This window comes from Gymnogyps californianus, chromosome 18 (genome assembly GCF_018139145.2).
Source record: "Gymnogyps californianus isolate 813 chromosome 18, ASM1813914v2, whole genome shotgun sequence".
NCBI lineage: Eukaryota > Metazoa > Chordata > Aves > Accipitriformes > Cathartidae > Gymnogyps > Gymnogyps californianus.
Window position 1 is genome coordinate 4,614,036 of NC_059488.1, and position 21,599 is coordinate 4,635,634.

At 45.8% G+C, this 21,599-nt stretch overlaps 1 long non-coding RNA gene across 1 annotated transcript; it reads left to right on the plus strand.

Moving 5' to 3' along the window:
* The first annotated feature begins 10,859 nt into the window (after positions 1-10,859).
* On the plus strand, positions 10,860-21,322 carry LOC127023537 (uncharacterized). Its single transcript, XR_007767457.1, has 3 exons — positions 10,860-10,905; positions 20,927-21,001; positions 21,150-21,322. It is a non-coding gene; the product is annotated as an uncharacterized LOC127023537 (long non-coding RNA).
* The last annotated feature ends 277 nt before the right edge of the window (positions 21,323-21,599 follow it).

Sequence of the window (21,599 nt, forward strand, 5' to 3'; positions counted from 1 at the left end):
GAATATTTCTAAGTGTTTACACAGAGATCAGTACCAGAACTGCTCTTTTTCAATATTTTTCATGAATGATTTGTGAAGTAGTATAAAACTAGCAACTGGGGAAGGAAAGGTGACTTGGAAACTATTGGAGTTCTTTACAGGGACCTGCATGGGGAGGAGGTACTAGATATTGAAAGGCTCTTCAGTCTGGAAAAGGCATAAGGAGAATCAATGGCTGAAAGCTGAAGGCAACAAATTCAATTTAAAAACCTGGAGTTTTCCTTTTTTTAGTTACTTATTCATTGATCTGCTTATTGTGGTGGGTTGACCCTGGCTGGATGCCAGGTGCCCACCAAAGCCGCTCTGTCACTCCCCCTACCAAGCTGGACAGGGGAGAGAAAATACAATGAAAGGCTCCTGGGTCGAGATAAGGACAGGGAGCGATCATTCACCAATTACCGTCATGGGCAAAACAGACTCGACTTGGGGAAACTGGTTTAATTTATTACCAATCAAATCAGAGTAGGACAATGAGAAATAAAGACCAAATCTTAAAAACAGCTTCCCCCCACCCCTCCCTTCTTCCCGGGCTTAACTTTGCTCCCGATTTTTCTCTACCTCCTTCCCCCAGCGGCGCAGGGGGACGGGGAATGGGGGTTTGGGTCAGTTCATCACACGTTGTCTCTGCCGCTCCTTCCTCCTCAGGGGAGGGCTCCTCACACTCTTCCCCTGCTCCAGCGTGGGGTCCCTCCCACGGCAGACAGTCCTCCACGAACTTCTCCAACGTGAGTCCTTCCCACAGGCTGCAGTTCTTCACAAACTGCTCCAGCGTGGGTCCCTTCCACGGGGCGCAGTCCTTCAGGAACAGACTGCTCCAGCGTGGGTCCCCCGCGGGGTCACAAGCCCTGCCAGCAAACCTGCTCCAGCCTGGGCTCCTCTCTCCACGGGGCCACGGTCCTGCCAGGAGCCTGCTCCAGCGCGGGCTTCCCACGGGGTCACAGCCTCCTTCGGGCCTCCCCCTGCTCCGGCGTGGGGTCCTCCACGGGCTGCAGGTGGATATCTGCTCCCCCGTGGACCTCCATGGGCTGCTGGGGGACAGCCTGCCTCGCCATGGTCTTCCCCATGGGCTGCAGGGGAATCTCTGCTCCGGTGCCTGGAGCACCTCCTCCCCCTCCTTCTTCCTGACCTTGGTGTCTGCGGAGCTGTTGCTCTCACATCTTCTCACTCTTCTCTCCAGCTGCAATTGCTCAGTTTTTTTTTTCTCCCTTCTTAAATCTGTTACCCCAGAGGCACTACCACTGTCACTGATGGGCTCGGCCTTGGCCAGCGCAGGTCTGTCTTGGAGCCGGCTGGCACTGGCTCTGTCGGACACAGGGGAAGCTTCTAGCAGCTTCTCACAGAAGCCACCCCTGTAGCCCCTCCGCTACCAAAACCTTGCCACGCAATCTCGATACACTTATTTAAACAGTGAGGGTGATTAGAGCCAACTATTACGGGAAGATGTAGGATTTTGGTCACATTGCAGTGGTGGTGGGGGAAGTTTGCAAAGGCCAGAAGTTAATCACAATAGCCGCCTCTGCTAGTCAATGAAGGGAAACAGACCCCTTCAGCTCATATAAGCCAAATTCCTGCTTTTAATAATCATGTGGAGAGGTCTTTTTTCCTCTCCATTGAGTATGAGGGGAGCTTCACTCGTGTGAGCGTTAGCTGGGGACTACTATCCACCCCCTTTCTCCTGAACCTCGCAGATGATTGTAGTGCAGTGTCAGGAGAAGGTGATGCCCTCTCTTGGGGTTTTCTGGGTTAGCGGAGAAAATCACAGGGACTGGGCTTGTCAATAGAACTATTCACAGGGGACCTGCTGGAAATAGCGGAGAGAAAGAGGTAACAGGATGAAGAGAGAGAAAACATACAGCTGCTAAAAATTAAAAAGACCAGAAATAAATCTGACCTCCCTTGAGACCAATCTGAAGCTTGAATTGTGTATTCCACACTGCCATCAGGACAGGCTTGGGAGGATCACTTCTTCCTTTGTACCTGGGCCCAAGACAGCATCGTTTGGGTACAGATTAAATTAAAAAAGAAACAGAAAGAAGGAAGCTCTCTTTCCTCTTGGCCCTAAAAAGTTTGCATCCAGCACAAGATAGAGTTGGAAAAATTGTGTCCATCCTGTGCCTGCTGCCTCTTTGGGGCAAATGCTAATGACTGGCTGATGGGAATGTGCCTGTCTCCTTGTTCTCTGGCTGCACTCGCTGCCTTCCCCACCGAATGGCATTAATCATGTCAGCTCCCCTTTCTACAAGAGTGGCTGGTTTAATGGGAAACTTCAGCCAGCATCAATATCCTGAGGGGAGGAGGAAATGAAGAGAAGAGGAAAGCATGTAGCAGGGAGGTAGCTAATGGTGAAAGCAGTCACTGTCTGTTCCAGAGCGGGGATTTGATAGGGACAAGTCAGGGAGTAGAGACTGGATTTACTTTGAAAGTCCAGAGGCAGTAGGGATGTCAGTTGGATCTGCAGTGCTGGAGCTGGGAGAGGTCTCTGGGAAGCAGAGAGGATGGAGGATGGTGTGGCATGGACGAGATCCAGAGGTACTTGCCAGGAAAGGTGGAGGGAAAGCCGGAGCACAGATGAAGCCTTTGAGCCTGAAGCACGGGCTGGAAAGAGACTGAGAAAGAGGCAGATAGAGTGCAAGCCGCTACAGGGGTGCAGTGCTCCTGGAAGGGGGTCAGGTCCGGGGTGTGCAGGAGAGGGAACCAGCCTGAGCAGATCTGAAGAAACGTCTCTTCTCAGAGGCAGCTGCTGGTGGTTGTCATGGCATTCTCTTCGTGTGTTTTGTAGAACTCCCCAAGCTTTTCCATGCTTTGTGGCAGAGTCATTCCTGCCGCGTAGAGCCACAGGGCTGCACCATCCGCTGTTCCCATCTTTCCTCTGAGGTGCGTTGGGGTGCCCTCTAACTGGGGGATCTCCGTGGTCTGGAACTACCTGCCAGCAAGCAGACAGAGGTGGGATGTGCTTGGGCGTTTCTGTGCCCATGGGTGTGCACGTTGCTCGGGGAGTGCGAGGGAGGGTGGTTTAGCCCAGGGTTCACCATCGACTTGGCCTGCTGCTTCTCACACTTCCTTCCCCCTTCCTACTCCTCTTTCTCCCTCCTGTCTGTTTTCCTGTCTGTTCCCATGATCTTTTGACAGCTTGTTATTAGAAACATTGCTGCATATTAGCTGAAACCAAGTTAAACACTGCCTTGTAAACCGCTACGTGACAGACAGGTTTCTCAATGTACCTAAGCAGATGAGATCAATCCTTTCACCCTGGTTTCTATAGTGCCATCATATTCTACCTTGTATTTGAGCTTCTCTACCTCTTTTTTTTTTTTTTTTCACCGATTTCCCAGCTAAGATGAACAACACATTTACTACCCAGTATATACAGAGAATGAGCTCCCTGGAGTCTTCTCCCTGGGATGTTTGCTCTGCAAACAGAAGCCCATAATGATGGGTGGTATTATGAAGAAAGTGATCATCTTAGCCCATAAAAATACTCTCCTTTTGAGAAATCCAGCCCCAAAGACCTGGCAGTCTATCACACAGTAGAAGAAAATGAGGGTGACAAAACGTAGATAGCATAGGCAGTATGGGAAAAACTTCCATGTATGTGATGAACTGAACCTGTGGAATTTATTGTCACAGGATATTACTGAAATGAATAATTTAGGAGGAATCAAAGAGTTTGCAACCTCATTGAGAGCTATGTCCAGACAAAACATGATACGGGTTGAAATTTATAATGACTAAATCTCTACAACATAATCTAATTATCAGACAGGGTTAGGCAAAAATGACCTCCCATGGGAAGAAATGCACAATTAAATGTGTTAGATCTGAGCTGATGAGCAGGTATGTTAAACCTTCTTCTGAATCACCCAGTAGTGAATTTTTTATCAGAATTGCAGTAGCAGATCAGACAGTCTTTTTGCTTCTCTTCTTGCCATTATCCTGTGATCTTTTGAGAAAAAATATTTTATTCTGTTTCACATGGACATTTTTGCAAATAACTCGGAGGTCTCAGAAATCTGATTTCACACTCGCTTGTGAAAATAGAGCCTCAAACAGGCTCTCTGTCTAGCAGTTTCTAGGTAGCTGATCAACCTGGTATATCATTGCTTGGTTGAATCTTGGGTTCCAAGAAATTGATTTCCCCAGTATAAATTTCATGGGCGCCATTTGTTGCTCTTCAGCATAAACAGAGCTCCAGCGGAGGTGGAAAAAAATTCCTATTGACTTCAGATAGATCTGTCACTTTTTTTTTCTTTTCTTCTAAAGTTCTCACCCAAACTGTTTTGGAAGTAAGAAGTGTCTCAAACCCATCTGAGACATGGTGATTTTCCATGCACGGTTAAAGGATGGATGACACACTGGAAGTGCAAGTGGAAGACATAGCTCCCTTATACTGTCCCAGTGTAACCAGGTTGCTTGGCACCAGGGCCACACACAGTCAGTTTATGCAACTGTGACACAGGTCTTGCATCTGGTGACCCAATTGGGCCAACCTGTGGTTGATGAATAGTATTTGTTCCCTATCTGGGTGTTTTCTTTGGTTTGAGAATTTTACGCTCACCTCTGCTGCCATGGAGAGGTGGTTTGGTGTAAAGAAGTCATCTCCCTGATCTCCCTGCGGTGGTTTAACCCCAGCCGGCAACTAAGCCCCACACAGCCGCTCGCTCACTCCCCCCCGCTGGGAGGGGGGAGAGAATCGGAAGGGTAAAAGTGACAAAACTTGTGGGTTGAGATAAAGACAGTTTAATCGGTAAAGCAAAAGCCATGCATGCAAGCAAAGCAAAACAGGGAATTTGTTCACCACTTCCCATGGGCAGGCAGGTGTTCAGCCATCTCCAGGACAGCAGGGCTCCATCACATGTAACGGTTACTTGGGAAGACAAATGCCATAACTCCCACTGTCCCCCCCTTCCTTCTTCTTCCCCCAGCTTTATATGCTGAGCATGACGTCATATGGTGTGGAATATCCGTTTAACAAACAACTAGGAAGAAAATTAACTCTATCCCAGCCAAAACCAGCACACTCCCTTTCTCTGTCACTCATCCCCACAAACACTAAGTCCTTGCTAATGCTGATATTTTTGCTAAAAGAGTGGTTTTCAACCTGCTTCCTGCCTCTGAGTCGTGACATGTGCCAAATAGAGCATGACAACACAGAAAGTCCTCCTGTCATGCAGCCTTACAGCAACCGTGAGCGTCGTGACCCCAAGTTTGGGAGTCACTTGCGTAAAGTATCAATCAAATACATAGCACATGTATCAGTCATCCCCTATCCCTGGGGATTAGAGATGTATCCCATTCTGCCTGCATATCAGTGCAGAATCTGCCATTGTTTTGCTGTTTGTATTACGCTGCTCTCACAGAAGCCACATCCAGAAGACACCAAAAATGCCCTGCCCGTTAAGAAAAGACTTCCATTTTCCCAGGCATGTTTTCCATGCTGGTGGGCTCAGTGCATTAACATTACTTTCCTCTTCTGTGTCTGTGTATGATTACGATCGAAGCAAAGATCCGCACCGGAATGACAATGTGTTGACTAGAGCAGCAGGGAAACGTGCTCCGTAGGAGATATCGCCCATGTTTGCAATCAGCATCGGAACCAGAGGGCCTCAGGCTGACCCTCTGCCTGCTCCCTTGTGCTCAGAGCATTTTCACAAATGCCTCTGATTGCAAACTGTGGCTGTTCTCTCCAGCAGCAGAGGGCCCAGGTGTTGTTTTATTTTTAGGTGTATTCTGGAGTCTGCTGCAGGCTGTGAACTGGTGTCAGCAGAAGGATTGAAAAGCAATGAAGTGCTGCTCTTCACTTATAGATGTCATTTTCCTCCGCATAACCTCCCTTTCAAGGATTTTGGCCTGCGAGATCCTGGCTAGTCGGTACGTGCAGCACTGCAGCTGTGATGTGTGGGAGGAAGAGGGGAGCACTCAGCCGTCCATGCAGCATCGTTCATCTGCTCATTTCACGAGAGACCCACTTTGCTTTGATGGGTGGCCACAGGAAAGGGGGGGATCACCACAGTCGCTTTTCCATACTTTCCTCCCAAATTATTTCTCCCTAAAGACCTGTTCCTCACCTCCGATGCTTGGGCCTGCATGGATAGAGTGCGTGGGGGTAGGATGCAAGAAAAGGGACACGGGGTCCTTAAGTGAGGCTGGGTCCCTTTCAGCAGCCCAGTCCCACTGTCTGACTCCCACTCTGACCCCGCAGGTGCTCATTCAACAGGTCTAAGAACAGACGTGTCTGAGACTTGGGGTCCCCAAGTGGGGGAGAGGCAAGAGGGATGCACGGCAAAAAAGAGGTGCAGAGCCAGCTCTGAGTCTGCCCCCTCAAATATACAAGTGTGGACGCCAGGTGCCCACCAAAGCCGCTCTGTCGCTCCCCTCCTCAGCTGGACAGGGGAGAGAAAAGATAACGAAAGGCTCCTGGGTTGAGATAAGGACAGGGAGCGATCACTCAGCAATTACCGTCACGGGCAAAACAGACTCGACTTGGGGAAAAAAATTAATTTAATTTATTACCAGTCAAATCAGAGTAGGATAATGAGAAATAAAACCAAATCTTAAAAACACCTTCCCCCCACCCCTCCCTTCTTCCCGGGCTTAACTTTACTCCCGATTTTCTCTACCTCCTTCCCCCCAGCAGTGCAGGGGGACGGGGAATGGGGGTTGCGGTCAATTCATCACACGTTGTCTCTGCCGCTCCTTCCTCCTCAGCGGCGGGTCCGTCTTGGAGCCGGCTGGCACTGGCTCTGTCAGACACAGGGGAAGCTTCTGGCAGCTTCTCAAAGAAACCACCCCTGTAGCCCCCCACGTAGCCCCCCCAATACCAAAACCTTGCCCCGCAAACCCAATACAACAAGGCTTGACCATCTGCCCCTGAATTAGAGAGGTCAGCGCAGCAAAGCTAAAGCTGTCAGGATTGCTAGAAGTCATGCGCGGCTTTGGGAGTCACAGAGTGGATGTGACTCCTCTCAGATTTAATTTCCCAACAGAGCCAGCTCTAGGTGTGAGCAAAGCAGGCACAGCCTGTGACAGCAGGCTGCTCACAGCAATAAAACGCCTGTGGCCCTGCTGAGTACCTCGCCTGTGCCAGAGCCAGGGCAGGCCAGGCTGGCTGCTGCTGGTGAGGGGGCGTTTGGGCATGAGTGACTGCAACAGCCACGTAGGGAAAAAGGCTGAGTCCTTACGTGCAGTGCTCCTCACTCCCACCTTTCCCTGCTCACCTTCTGTGCAGCAAAAATCCTCTGTCTGGCCTTTTCTAATTCTGATCTCAGGTGTGCTTCCTGAGTCCCAAAAAACTTTTTGGCACTGGCTTTACTCCTAATGTATTCTGCAAGAGCTGCATCGGTGCTAGTAGGATTTTTAGTCTAATTATCAGAGGTGCAAGTAGATACACTTCATGTCTCCAGAATGGTGTTAATAATAGCTCTGAGTGATGAGAAACAACACAAAATGCTGCTGCTAACTCTAAGAAACAGTAGGGAAAGACCAAATCCCAAATTGTGCATAGCCTCAGAAAGTGCCGTGAGACAGTCTTGGGAAACAGCATTCTGAAAGCATTTTACCTTGGAGGTCAGTGGTATTCTCCTTATTGCAGGTAGGGAAACTGAGGCACAAAGAGCTCAGAGCAGCCTGCCAAAGCTGGCTCAGCCTCCCATCAGCAAAGCTGAGCATCGAAGTGCTGTCTCCTGAAGCCTTGAGCACTGAGCTGCTGACCAGGCTGCTGCTGCCGTTCTCTCTTGACAGTCATAACTTGTAATTTGTTCTTTCTGCTGGCTGGGCAGTGAGTTGAAGGATCACCAGGATAACAAGCTGTTGTAAACACTTAAGCTGATGGTTTTGAAGTAGAGAGGAGCATGCTGAGACATACATGAGTGTGGGGTTTTATTGAATACACAGTCACTTGTTTTCTGAAAGCTGGGATATATGTGCTTGTCTGTGGTCCATCATACAAAGTATCTGAATGAATGGTCCTTAACACCTCCTTTCAGTCATTTTTGGTTGCTTGCCACAAAGAGAGCTTTTCCCACATCTGCTATGTGAAAGATAGCCTTCCGATTCTACAATGGTTGTGTTTTGGGATTTTTTTTTTTTAGGTAAAGGTCCCCAGTATCATATCTGATCTATATGTCAGCCAAGGAGACTTCTTTTCAGCAAGTAATTACAAAGATAATGTTGCAGAACCCCAAATGAACACTATGGCATTCTTCTGGGCTTTCAAAGGGAGGCAACCTTGTTTTCACCAGGCTGCCCTGCTCCCTGGATAATAACACGTTTGCATCTCCTTTTACAGGGGTTAATTTCTTTCCACTGCTCCCTAGTACCTGATCCCTTTGGACCAGGAGAAGTTCAGAGGAGTCATTCAGATGAAAAGTGGGGACATCTATGTAGATAGGATGTCTTCAGATAGTGAGTGGCGTGGCTGTCAGCAGTGCTGCGGTTGTGTTAGACCTTCACAAAAGCTAATACCATGCAAAGGAAAAGATAAAAGAATGAGTAAAGATGTTGGGGAGCAATGTGGAGAAAAGGACAGGTTTAGGGCTGTGAAGAGGGGATCGACACATCTTTCTGCAGTACTATCTTTCTGGATCCTGTCACATTCACCTCTTCTCTACAACCTTCATTTTTAACAGCATTATTTTAAAATTTAGAGCTCTGTCACTTTTGGTATTATTTTTAATGACCAAGTGGATCAACTTTCATGATAGTGACAATTTTTATGTTTCAGTCCACCTCCAAGGTCAATTTACTTTCAATGTTTTCCAAACAAATCACTTCGATTGTTTAAAAACTTGCTCTAGTGAAGTCATTTTATGAAGAGTTTCAAAAATTTGGCGTATCTTCAGGAATCAGATTTTGAAACAAAATTGCAAGAGCTCTCTTAGAAGTAGAAATTCTGACTCTATATGAAAAAAGAAGGAAAAATGAGTGGAATGATTAAAAAAAAAGAACTTTATTTATGAAGGACAATGCAAAATCTTTACCAAGTGAGATTGAGGAGGAATGCAAAGAAACCTTGGAAGATATGCTGTAAATATTTGAAGGCAAATAGCAACAACCACAACAACAGTAGCAGCATGTTGTCTGTGAAAGTCTTATCTATTGAACACAATCCAAAAAGAAAGGGGGTAATAAGGGAGTGTTAGTTAATTCTAACAAACTTAGAATTAAAAGTTGAAGCCTGCAAATACTGAAGGTTAGACAATGTTACTAATTACCAAAAAAGTGGAGAGTATATATAAAATATTAGAAAGCAATGTGAAAAAACAATGTAAGGACCTGATCCTGGTTATGAAAAAGCTAGTAGTGATGCCAGAAGCAGCAGAGCAAATGGAAATGCAACCCATGGGCCTTAGAGGGAAAGGACATGTGGTTAATGCCTGTAAGCCCTCTAGTTAAACAAGAAAGGCAACAGCTTACTGAAGATAAAACTAAAAGGGAGAAAATCTATGTCAAACAAAGAACAAGGTGGCAATTGCTATGAGAAGAGAGAATATCTAAACACAGAGCCTCAAATACTCAGAAAAAGGGTAGAGAAATCCCTGAGTGAAAACGAAAACCACTCAATAAAAAAGCTGCAAACACAGCAATAGCCAGTAAGTGTTTACAAATAGCCCTTGAGTGACAATTAAGGTGGATCTGCAAGGGTGAAATCAAATCAGACCTTTGAGGAAAGTCCAAACTTTTAAGAAGGCAAAGATGGAGCTGAAATCTTGGGCAAAGATGATGAAGCCGTTTTGGCCCACCAGAAACATCTCGGGCAGCTATGGGAACCACAAATGAGAGAATTTATTTGAGGAACATTTTGTAGTGAGGAGCTGGGGTCATTCCTGAGGAATGGCAGGGTTAAAAGGGAGAAAGGGCTGAATTCCCCTCAGTCCCCCAAAACCAGACAGTTTGCTGCAACCATATGAGAGTAAAAGAGCTCACGGATTTGGGAATGCTGGCATCAGAAACGACCCCATCAAAAGTGATTGCTGTCTGCACAAGTGCTCTGATGGGGCACAAGGAGCTCTCTTGATCCTCTGAACTAAGCCTGAGTGGTTCACACAAGCAAGAATGGCCCAAAGAGTGGCAGAAGTGCCACTGGTGGCAAGTGTGTCCTGCTGGAAAGCCCATACTGAATGTTTTTGCGTCCAGCAAGACAGTGATTTTGCTATGATCTCTGCTCAGTCATTCCAATGGCATGCTGTCATTTTTCAGATGTCACTGCCTTGTTGCAGGACAGGGAGGGCAGCAGCTGCCCTCAGCCTCTGCAAGACTACTGAGTTAGACTGAAATCGGTGTCCGTGAGGCTGAGACCTGCAGTGGTCGAGAGGTGAACACATCACTCCTGTCTGTGCCGGGCAGCAGCCTCCTTGGACGCTCCAGCTTGTGGGTTCCGATGCTTCAGTTTGATAGCTTCCTCCAAAACACTTGTCATTAGCCAAGCCACGGATGCCAGTCTGAATAACACATAGTACTTCAGGGGAATTAACTGATTATTAGTCTGCCAACAGGGATTCAGTAAAGGGAATATTACTTGCCCCAGTGGCAGAGTGAGTTAATAGCAAAGACAAAAGGGAGGCAGTCGTGCTTCCTAGCCTTACTGAGACACCGACTTGTACTTTTCTACCTTGAACTTCTTAATTGTCCTGAAGCTTCTTAGTTGTTTCCAACCTCAGCTCCCAGCTGGAGCTGATTTAGGAGGTGACAGGAGAGGATTGGTTAGGAGAAGTTTATAAACAAGCTGTCCATCCCCCCTTGCAAGGGGACTGGGGAGTGATGGTGGGTAGCTTTGGGAGGAGTGGAGAGCCTGCTTGTTCCTGCTGGTCCATTATGATTTTACAAGGAGGACTGGGACCCTTGGGGCTTTCCAGGTTGAAGACACAGCAGGTGAGTCACCTATAAAATGTGGAAGGATTTAAGAGTATGGAAGTGCTAGTTCAGATATTGTTGCCAGGATGTCAGAGGAAGCTTTAAAATGGAGCATAGTGAAGTAAAGAGGGGGGATATGGTAACTGCTTTGTGCTCTCTTTTCCTATCCTGAGGCTCCCCACTAAGTGATGACTTTGTATAATTAAAATGAAGAAAGTAAATGGCAGCAATCCATCTTCACAATCACAGCGTTTTCTCCTTCCCTTTGTTGAAGTGCTTTGTTCATCTCAAATTGGTTAAAAAAAAGTAAAAGTAAAAAAATAAATAATAAAAAATACAGAAATAGAAGTTGAATGGGTGCCTGCAGGGGCTGTATTTTTAGCAGCTCATCAGTTTGCGGAGAAGCTCAGAGGTTGCAGATTCTAATTGCCAACCTGGAATGTGGAAAGCAGGACAACTGAAAGAGTGTATGTGTTGTGGGGAGAGTGAGGATTTCAAAGCAGGGAAGGAAGAGATAATTGGCACCTTTGCTACTTACAAAATGTGGTGGGACACCGTGTGGTGAGGCCATCTGGCTAGTGTTTGTGGCACAAGGGCCTGGTGAAAGACTCTTGTGGAATCCATCTGCAGGAGGGATTTTAGCTCTTCCCCGGCTGGAGCTGTGAACGTTTATGTGTCCACCCTGGAGAGGCTGGATCGGGATATTTACAGATGGGGCATGTCAGATCCAACTGTGATGGTGACTGGGAGAAGGAAGTGAGCAAGTAGAAAATGACAAAACAGATCTAACAAGGAGGTAGAACAGAGGGTGATCTCTGAGCACAGATCCAGGAGCCAGGTCTCTAAATACGAATGAGGTGCAAGCTCCCTGCAGCCTTAAAACATTAATTAGGTTCAGTTCAGCCCTGGATCTATGCCCAGGGAAGTCCATATGCAAAGGTTGCTGTGAGAAGGGGTGGTTGACTTCCTCTGCTGGTGTCCTTTCAGAGCAGAACCAGGAGTCCAATGTGGGAAAGAGCCTTGGCCAGGACAGGGGAGGAGGTGCTTAGTCTATCCTTGCACCATCTGAAATGGACGTGGTTGCCATCCTCCCCCATTCTGTTCCATACCCCCAAATTTGGCTTTCATGTTTTGCAGCTCTGGGTCTTGAAATGGATGTCCTAGAATTGCTGACTGTGTACTGACAGCTCAGCTGATGGCTTGTGGGATGCTGGAGCCCATGGGGTTGGAGTAAGGGAGAAGGCTGTCTTGCATTTTGCTTGGTATTCTGGCAGGTTTTTGGCTTGCTTTCCTGATAGACTATTTTCATCTCCCCTATCCTATTTCCTTCCACACAGGCGTCATTTTCCCCCAGGGACTATAACTAAACTCACTCTTGTCTATAATCCCAATTGGTCAGTCAGCTCTTTGGAGCATTTCCAGGCATACAGAAAAAGATGATCACATGGGTAGACCATCTGATGCTATGTACATAAAAAACAAGTTACGTACAGACTGGACCATGCTAAACAGGCCTTGCTATGGCTGCAGTTGGACTTGTCTGGACTTTGCTAGCAACCTTGTTACAGACAGACAAATAACACTATGAAATACGTCTTCCTTTGCATGAAAGACCCAATCCTAACACAAACAAAGCAAGAGATATCTGGCAGAAAAGGCATTATGGGTAACTGCTAATTGCTGAGGTAGTGGGTTATGGGGATAGAAGTAGGACAGATAAATCAAAAAACATGGGTAAAAACATATGTAAGCAGTGCTATAAGGACAGGACTTGAGGGTGAAATGGAGAAAAGCATGGCCATGGCTGATTGCAAATCATATCTGATTTGCAGAACGAACACTGAGTGGAGCTGGTAAGGTCATCGTTCCATATGTATGAGCTTGCTAATATCCTTGCTGTCTGGTTACCCCCCAACTGGATGCTTCAGAGCTAACTTTCCCTGAACCTTAGATTGCAGTACAAAAGGAGGGACTTAACAGGCAGCTTGCACAGCTCAGCAGTGTGTGGGGGGCATACTGGATCCATGTGAGGGCAATAATGCAACCCCCTCGGTCCATACTCGGCACCCTTTTTCCCCCAGCAAAGCTGGCTGTACGAGCACAACCTTGATACTGGCCTTTGGGATGTTACCAACTGACGGATTAGTCATGCTGCCATGGTTCGGCCGCTTTCGGCTGCCTGCAGGGCTGTCACTTTCTTCCTCTTCAAGGAAGAGCCAGTGGGCTGAGGAGGCTCCAGTTCCATCTGCCAGCAAAACCCGTAGCAGGGAAAGAGCAGCAGCTAGGGGGAGGTGCTGGGAGGGGGGGAGCAGTGGATTCCCTTGATAATTAGGATGGCTGCACCATCACTTATGCAAATAGGGGAAAGAAGGAGGCTTTCTGCAGCAGGCTGTCTGAGTGGAGGAGAGAACTGAAAGATGGAGCTGTTCTCCATGAAGGAAAATACCTGGCCTGCATAAAGGATATATGATCACTTCCATGCTTCCTGTCTCTCCAGAGAAGACATAATCAGGAGTCCTTCAGGACAAATGATTCCTGGTCGGAGTTTAGCTGTTGTCCTGTGTCGCACACTCATGCAAACCAACACAAGGAGACTCAGGCAAATGCAAGCAAATCCTATGACTGGTTATTCCTCAGCCCCTCCTCTCCCCCCACGTCACAGGTCTGTCTCTCTGCCCCTGTGCAACACCAGCCTTTTGACATACTCCTGTCCATCCTTCAACTTCCCCATTTGCTCAGGGGAGCTCTAGCTTGGTGGTAAGGCAGGTAGGTGCAGTACAAGGCCTGTTAAGTACAACTGAGCCCTTCTGATATCTACCAGCCTGAGCTATCCCCCAGGCTACGTGGCAATTTTTCTTTCTCCCTCTCTGCTGATGCCTGGAGAATGTAGCTCCATTACTCTTAGTGGAAAGAGGGTTGAGCAATATTGTCATCTTACACCACCAACATCTTCCTGTGCCTGACACCGCCACAGATGTGTTTGTGTTCACTGTTTTCCACTTGTGCTCGTTCAGCTTGGCAAGACATCTGCCTTCCTGGTGCGGAGAAGGAATTCAAAGGAAAGCTGCTCAGCAGCCAGCTGTGGCCACCCTCTCCATCTCCCTCCATTCTGCTGGGCTGCCATGCAAGATGGCAGCAGGCTTTTTCAAATTTGAAGTGTATGATTCATTGCTTCCTTGCCTAGGAGGTAGACCTGGACAGACCTTGAAGAAGCCAGGACATGAAAGCAGCAGAAGACTGTCATCTTCTGTCCATCTCCCCACTGCTTAGCAGGTGGAGTCCTGTGCACAAGGGTCCAGCAAGACAGCTTTGATGCCAGGGAGAGCATGTGGAGTAACAATGAGGAGATCCTGACAGTGGATCAGCTCTGTCTCATCCTTATACATCCCAGGCTTCATAGCAGAAGCCTGTCTTGCCTGCTAATGTCTGAGTTTGGATCGTCAGCAGTTTTTTGAAAGGCATGAACAAAGCCATTCTATTTCCAAAATGCAGATAGATAAACCACAAAGTATAACACAAAGTCCTTGCTGCCTTGGGACTGCGCTCTGTGTATGCGTGCAGGATGTGAAGTTAGGGCTGGACTTAAGCATGAGATCCATGCTTGTGCACTTTCCATTCACAGTGGAGACAGACAGCTAGTGGGGAACTCTGGACTTAAGATGATGCTCAAGGCAGCATCGAGCTGGTATTGCGGACATCTTCAAGCAATCCAGAAAGTTCCTTTCCTAACGATGTACCTTAGCTGTATCCTGATAGGATCACACACCTGCTTTCTGCTTTACTGGCAGTGGGAATTCTCCCAGCCCTGGTTTATTGTCAGTTGAGCAGCCTAATCAAAAAACATTGTCTTGTTTGCAGGCTTGACAGGTTTTAATGCAGGGCAAAGATAAACAAACAAGTGAAAGAGGAAGGCACAGCAAAATCAGTGCTGCCGATTAACTAACGGGGGATCTCGTCAGAATTCATACATCTCCAGCAATTTCTCAATCTCAGTGGAGCTCTGCTTGCTCAGTGAGGAGTATCTCCTCACCCCAGATCAATTAAGCCATACCAAATCACTTCACACACACCCCCCCCCAGCTTATTCCCTGCTCCAACACAGATAGGTAGAGAAGTTCACAGTCTCTTATCCCTCCTCCTTCTGTTGTTGGCAAAGAAGGATCAGCTCTCCTCTTGCTGTTTCCAAAAGTGGAATCTGGTTTGACTGACGTGAGGGCAGGAAAATCCTGGATAATGTCACACCCATAGCTGAGAGTCAGCCTTCATATGCCACCAAACGGCAGAGCTGAACCAGGAAGCCTGGCACTGCTGCAGCTTGGGCTACTTTCCTTCTCTGAGGCTGACAGGTGTAGAATGAAATTCGTGCAAATAATGGTTTCTCTTGTCTAGGTTGCAATGATTCAGTTGTACTTGGGCGATGTCAGCCAGTGGCTGATTTAGGCTTATCCCAGTCATGGGCAAATTCAAGCGTGTAGCTGCACAGAGCAGGGAGTCACGTCTGAGCAGGAAAACAGTTCCTCTGGCAACGCTCTTAAACATATCACAACTTCATGTTTCTCCTTTTGTCTTTAGTGTGGTATAACAAAGGCACGTTAAGGCTGGATGGATTCTGTTCACACCAGAGACTTTTCCTACAAATGAGGAATTCACGGGAGGGCTATGGTTGTAGCAAATGAGTCTTTGCATGCTGCTTTGTGCCTCCTGTCCCCCATCCGAGCAAAGGTGGAGCTGGGGAAGTGGCAGAAGAATCCCACCAGAGCACTCTGCTTCCTGCTGAGAGACGCTTCTGGGGGAAGGGGAAGCTGATGGTTGCCTTGACTTCCATGACTTGGGAAGGCCTGTTATCTGAAAACACCGTAGAAAAGGTGCATTTATGTAAACGTTAAAAAGTGAAGTCTGTGGAGTCCAGGGCAATCCATCTTTTAAATCTTGCTTTTATAGCATTATTATGTGAGACAGTCTCATAAAAAGCTCTCTGTAGATGTTATTACATTGCATTGTGGCTTTGGAGAGTGAGCTGAAGAAGCTGTGAGTTTGTGCAACAGCACATGTTAGCATGAGTTATAGTGTGTCAGGGGCCCCGTGTTAACGATCAGAGAACCTATTCAGCTCCTTTAAGGTTAATCAACTTGGCATTTGTGTCAGGTGTAATGTCTAATTAAAATGATGGAAGGGGTGTGAATGCCTCCTGGCAGAGGAGGAAAATGGCACAAAGAGGCAGCGTCAGTGCCATATTGGTTTGGAAAATCAATAAGAGGAGCTCATTTTATCCCAGTGTATCTCTGCATTTGCCATTCAGTGGCTCATTTGAAAAAGTGCCAACTGGCTGCCTGGGAGCCTGGAAACTGCATCGTTTGAAAACACTTAAAGACAATACTGGTGGGGAAAGGGGAGGGCCTTGCCGTTGGGCACAGCTTGGGAGGTTGAGGCAGTGTCCTCATATCCTGCAAGATGAGGGTGGCCTGGGCCATGGAGACTCGGTGGATAGAGACACTAATGGAGAAGGAAAGAAGGGAGAGGGTCTACTGAAAGGGAAGGTCTAGAAATCCAGAGGGTAGAAAACCAAGGATGGCTGGGCTGGAAAAAAACAGGCCTTCTGAAGGGGAGACACATGGGATACCAACCTGATGGTGTAGGGGTGGTGGTGGGGAAATCATCTCGGGCATTTCTGTGTTCCCGCAACCTCCTGCTAGTAAGTGTTGGTGATGGTGTAAGTGAATAAATAACTTGTCTATGGTGAGAATTTAAAAAATGGATAAACTAAAAAATTGGAGAGCAATTTTTAATGTCAGTGTTTTTGTTGATGAAAAGTAACTTTCAGACAAACTGAAACATTGAGGAAAGGTTTGTGGGATTTTTTTCCCTATCTCTTCTGTTGTTTGAAAACTCAGGAGTAGGAGAAAATGACATAGATGCTGTCTTTAGATTTGCTTCTCTTAAAAGAATAACTGTATAGCACACGGTAAAAAATAGTTTAAATTTCCTCAGGAAATAATTTTTAATGAGTTGTACCCATTTTTCAGGACGTGACAACTCTTCCTTTGCTAGGTGTGCAGCCAGCTGGACAGACATCCATCCAAGTAGCTGCACAAAATATATTAAAGCTGTGGATAAATCAATAACTTTCCATCTATGCAGTTACACTTCTCTGCAAATATAAACATTTGCTCATTATCACCACACACAGTTTCATCTCCACTGAATTTTTAATGAAAAGGAATGATAATTTATTCACTATCATTTTTCTAAAAAAATGATATCTTTTCTTAATGATTTTACTCCTTCTGGTTTAGTTAAGAGAGCTTACTGCTTTCCCCCAGCCTATATCTTCAGCACAGCATGCTCGAGTTCAGATACACTCTGCCTACATTTAGATACCTTTAAACCACCTTATTTGAGAAGTACAGTCAGCCTTGGAAGCAGTGAAGAAAAACAGGGTCCTCTAGGTGGCAATTTAGGTCTTGCAAGGGCTGAACCGTCGGCTGGACAGTCTGCTCTCTCCATTTTCAATGGACACAAGTACAATACTGTACTCTTACATTTGTTGTTTGACAGAGGCGGGATAAATATGGGCCTGAGAAGGGAATTTAAGAAGCAGCACTTGAGTGACTTAGTAGCAGCTTTCACCTTGCTTTTGAAAGTCCCACACTAAGAGTTCAACTTTCTTCCTTCTCTTCCCTACCCCAAGTAAAAGGCCTGCGACATTGCTTGGATGACTCATATTTACATGCTTAGAAATCTCAGATTGGAAAAGAAATGTTCTGGGATTACCCTGATTTACGACCTTTAAGTGCTCTATGCAATGACAGAATCTCTACCTGAAAGCTCTTTAAACAGAAATTAATTTATGCCTGACAGTGATTAAAGGAGAAAGTGAGAGGAGATGGAAATTAGCAAATCCATCTCTATTGCTGAGATCCCATTATGATTATAAGGAGAGGGGAAAATCAGCATTATGGGTGTCAGCTGCAATCTGGTGCATTCATTTAGCAGCCCATCCTACCTGGGAAATGTCCTTGTATGGATGGATATACCTGTCACTGGCTTGGCCTGAGATGAATCAATTGTCTAGATGGTGGAATAGAGATGGAAGCCATTTGGCATGATGCTAACTCCCATTCTGAGTTTAGTGCAAGAACCTGAGGCAGGGTCCATCAAATAAAATCTGGTGGGAAAGCTGATCTTGTAGACCTCTTGCACGGAGGTGTTGGAAGTGACATGGTCACAGAAATGGAGCTGCATTATTGTGGCCAGGCAAAAAGATGGCCAAGGGATCATCTTGATATTGAGATATGGATCAGACCTTTTAAAGATATAACCTGCTCTTCCTTTGACAGTCATGGTAACACAATTTTCTTGATATTTCAAGAATGAATTATAGCAGTTAGGATGCAAGTTAACAAGTAGTAAGTAAATTTGCTTACAAAGAAAAGTTACAATTACAAAATTTCAAATGCTTAAAACTTTCAACCCAGTTTGTAGTGCAGATATGTCTCACCAAAGAAATTCCCAGAACACTGGAAAAGAAAAAATACTATTGACCTCAATGATATGAAAATGTCCCCTACAGTAGATATTTCAATGCTTACACAAAGGTGATCTTGGTTCTTTTTCCTAAGGCTGGTGTTAGCTGGAACCATCTCGTTTGAAATGGTTTTAGTGATTCCCTCTGAAAAATGGAAGAAGCAGTATTGCTGGCTGTGAGAAGAGTTTTTATAAACACATTTATAAATAGCTTTCACCCAGTTGGCATGATTATTATATGCATCAAAGTGAAAAGAAGAAATTTGACTTCTGAGCCACAAATACCTTCCTTGTACCACTGGTGCTTAGGGATGATCACACACCACAATGTCACAACTGACCTCTGCTAGAAGAATCATCTCTTCATAATAAAGAGATTTTCAGGCAAGACAGGAAGTCCCAGGGCTGCTAGAAGAAGGGCAAGCTAAAGGATTGTGTGATCTCCTCTCTAAAAGTCTTTCTGAAAAACTTCTCACCTGAACCTCCAGGGCTAACTTGGGAACAATTTTTTCAAAGCACTGGATTGCTTTGAAAAAGTCATGATTCTTTTCCATTGTTTTTAAATGGAAAAAAAAAGTTCTCCTTTTAATTTCTTCCTTTTTGGTGGGGATTAAACTTCATTTTGAACAGCAAACAGATATTGCAAAGCTTTAGGCAAAGACAGAATATGGTATACCGAAAAAAAAAGAGGTGGGGTGGCTCATTCTTTTTCACTATTCATCCAGAGCACACCAACTCAATTCACAGCTCTTTTCCTTGCAGAATTTATTCTGGTTGTGAAAGACCTGGAAAATGCAATGAAAAGCCATTTGGAAGGGCCACAAGACCCCCTGTTCAGTGTCTGCTTGCCACTAGTTTGTGGTCACTGTTAGTGCTGTTTATTTGTACTTTGCTGTGGACTCCGATTCCCAGTTGTGAACCAGAATCTCATTAGAAAAGAACTAGTTAATAAAGTAATAAAGGTCTCTGACCTCTTCAGCAGTTTCACACACCTGTAAATATTTCTCCCAGCTCCAGAAGGAATAATAAAATCAATACTCGTTAATGTGGTGTAATATACTTCAATGGATATAATACACCAAACATTCAAAGGCCAATTCCTCCTTCAGGCTCAGGTGCCAAAATGCCTGATTAAAACACTTTCTTCCATCCGCTCTTAAGATCCGCAGTTTGGAAAGATGCCTCAGCACATCCCCAGCAATGATTTATCCTCCTGCTCTATTCAAGGAAACAAAGTGGCTTCAGCCTCCTTGTTTAACAAAATAAAATAAAATCAGACACAAATCCAACCTGGCAGGGTAAAAAAATATATGTACATAAAAAGAGAGAAGTTCTCCTGCTTTAGAGCAGGAATATGAAATTATATTGTAAATTAAATTACAGAAAGGGAGAATAATATGAACTGAAAAAAAGATTAGTTCCAAGGCTGAGCTTCAATCATTGGCTTTCCTGGATTTTACTCGGCCCGTGAGTCAGGCTGAACTGCCCTCAGACAGACACGGGGGCCTGGTTAATTAATCTCTTCCTCCTTCTACAATAAATAGGGCCAACAAAGAGGAGCAGAAAAACGGGGAGGGGGGAGGAATCTCCTTCAAATTGAAGCCTGAGAGGGCTTGAGATCAATTACACCATTTGCAGGAGGGATGTGAGGAGGTTTGCCCAGAGACACCCGTAAAATTTGGGTTGTGGGGAAGGGGATGCTGAAGGACTATGGCTGTGCTAGGTGGGAGGAAAGGGAGAATATTAACTGCCTAGACAAGGTAATTAATATGGAATTGATAGGGAAGGGGCTGATGAAATTAATAGTCTGTGTGGAAGATTAGCCAAATGCAGTTGTAGAGGAGGGGACAGATTAGGAGGCAGATACTAAATGTAATATATGGAGGGGCCAAGGTGAGCCTTCTGTAGCCTTTTACTCCATGCACTGCTGTGTGGGGAGGGGGCAAGGGACGCTTGGCAGACTGCTGTGTAGAAATGAGGGTATAATTTTTATAGATTCTTAGAAGCTATATCTTATTTCTTTTAAATGCATGTTTGATTCAGTTGGACTTGAATTTCCCTACAGAACAAAGGGATTCCTATGAATGCTTGATTCGGGATCTGAAATAGAAATATCTGCTTTTCAAGGAAGCTGAGCACCTCAGCAGAGATCTGTAGAGCTTTTAGCACCTACTATGTTCTGGAAATCAGGCCAAACTCTTTCCTAGTGGAGCTGCCAGAATAGAAAAAGGAGGAAATAAATAGATAATATTTGAATGAATTCACTGGGATGTGTTCGTCTCCTAGAAAGAGATGCAAGGGACAGGCCATCTTCTAGTGCTGGCTTCAGTCTTTCAGGCAGTTCACAGGGTTTATCTGAGGGTACCAATGGGCCAAGGTGCTGGTCTGAGTCACAGCAAAGATTAGGGCTGTGGAAGGCTGATGACTCTGTTTAGCTTTTCTTCCAGTGAGGAAGAAAATTTACTTTATTTTTTCAATTGTTCCTGTGCTGGAGAGCATCTTTTGTTTATTCCAGCAGAAACACCTGATCAGCTGTTCCATATGGGATGCACCTGGGGCTTCAGCCATGGGAAAGGGAGATTCAATCCAGGTGGATATCTCTGCTTGGAAACCAGTCCTGGTTCCCTTCCATCCTTCTGCTAGCAGAGCAGATGGGGGAATCCTTTCCGCAGCCTTGATTAGAAGGAAAGTTTTGCCTCAGCTAGTCTTGAGTCTATACCCCTCGTTCTTTGTTTCAGTCCTCGATGAAAGCTGATATCTGCCCAGAAACTAAATCATCGAGTCCCCTGCAGTTACCTTTGTGCTTCCTGGCTAGAGGCTCGACAGCAGTACAATAGGCTTAAAGGACTGCAGAACAGCCCAAGGGATGGAAATAAGAGAGACGGCAACTTTTTCCCCAGGGATGTGTCAGGCAAAGGGGCTGGCACTGTAGCTACATCCAGAAGAATAAAATGAAGGAAATAAATAAAGGAGGCACAGCGCGTCCTACAAACAAGAACATGTGTCTGCATTTATTAACATTTCCAACGCGGATTTAATTCTCAGCAAAGTGCTCCTGCCTACACGAAGCCTAGGCATGTTGCAGGAAACCTCTCGTTAAGTTCCATACAAGCCATCTTTTTAGCGCGTCCTCCAGGGGAATCTTCAAACAGATTCTATAATTTCACTGATAAATGGCTCTTTTGCAA